Raw genomic sequence first — 205 nt, forward strand, 5'->3', positions numbered from 1 at the left:
CTGCGTGGCGAGTGGTGCGGGCGACCTTCCCCGCTGCGATGCCCCGCTCAGAGAGCCCGGGAGGTGGTGGCGGGCTCCGCGGAGTCGGGCTCTCGCACGGTTTCGCGGGGTGCCCGACGCCGTCAGCTCGCCCCCAGCGCCGGGGAAGGAATTCCAGGGCTCTGCTGGCGGAGGACCCCCGGGCATCTTTCCCCCGGAGGACCAC

Source organism: Buceros rhinoceros, unplaced genomic scaffold (genome assembly GCF_000710305.1).
Source record: "Buceros rhinoceros silvestris isolate BGI_N320 unplaced genomic scaffold, ASM71030v1 scaffold28531, whole genome shotgun sequence".
Taxonomy (NCBI): domain Eukaryota; kingdom Metazoa; phylum Chordata; class Aves; order Bucerotiformes; family Bucerotidae; genus Buceros; species Buceros rhinoceros.